The sequence below is a fragment of the Pteropus alecto genome, unplaced genomic scaffold, assembly GCF_000325575.1.
Source record: "Pteropus alecto unplaced genomic scaffold, ASM32557v1 scaffold189, whole genome shotgun sequence".
Taxonomy (NCBI): Eukaryota; Metazoa; Chordata; class Mammalia; order Chiroptera; family Pteropodidae; genus Pteropus; species Pteropus alecto.
In genome coordinates this window covers 182,243-182,564 of record NW_006442117.1, presented here as the reverse complement: position 1 = coordinate 182,564, position 322 = coordinate 182,243, and the positions used below count along the sequence as shown (strand labels likewise).

The window sequence follows — 322 nt, the reverse complement described above, 5'->3', positions numbered from 1 at the left end:
CTCGTCCCCGCGGCTCCGCGGGAAGCCGGCTCCTCAACGGGCTTCCTCGCTGCGGTTCTTACTTTATTTTTAACTGGACTGTGGTGGCTTTTAGAGCAAAGGACACGTCGTTTTGCTGCTTTCTATCCTTGTCCATTGAGGTGTAATCGACACGTAACACCTTAGTTTCGGGTGCACCTCATGGTTCCATGGTTGTCAGGCTGCAAAAATGCTCACACTGGTGGGTGTAACACCCACGCCCCACACTCGATGTGCGCACCCTTCCCAGCCCCTGGGGCAGCACCGTGTCCACGTAGCTCTGGATAAGAGAACGATGATGTTT

The 322-nt window shown here is 54.7% G+C and overlaps 1 protein-coding gene across 1 annotated transcript in view; it reads left to right on the top strand.

The window, feature by feature from the left end:
• The window catches only part of ABCB10 (ATP binding cassette subfamily B member 10), a gene marked incomplete at its 5' end in the record, with an annotated part of 24,511 nt that overhangs the window by 16,296 nt on the left and 7,893 nt on the right, over positions 1-322 (top strand). The window lies entirely within an intron of this gene.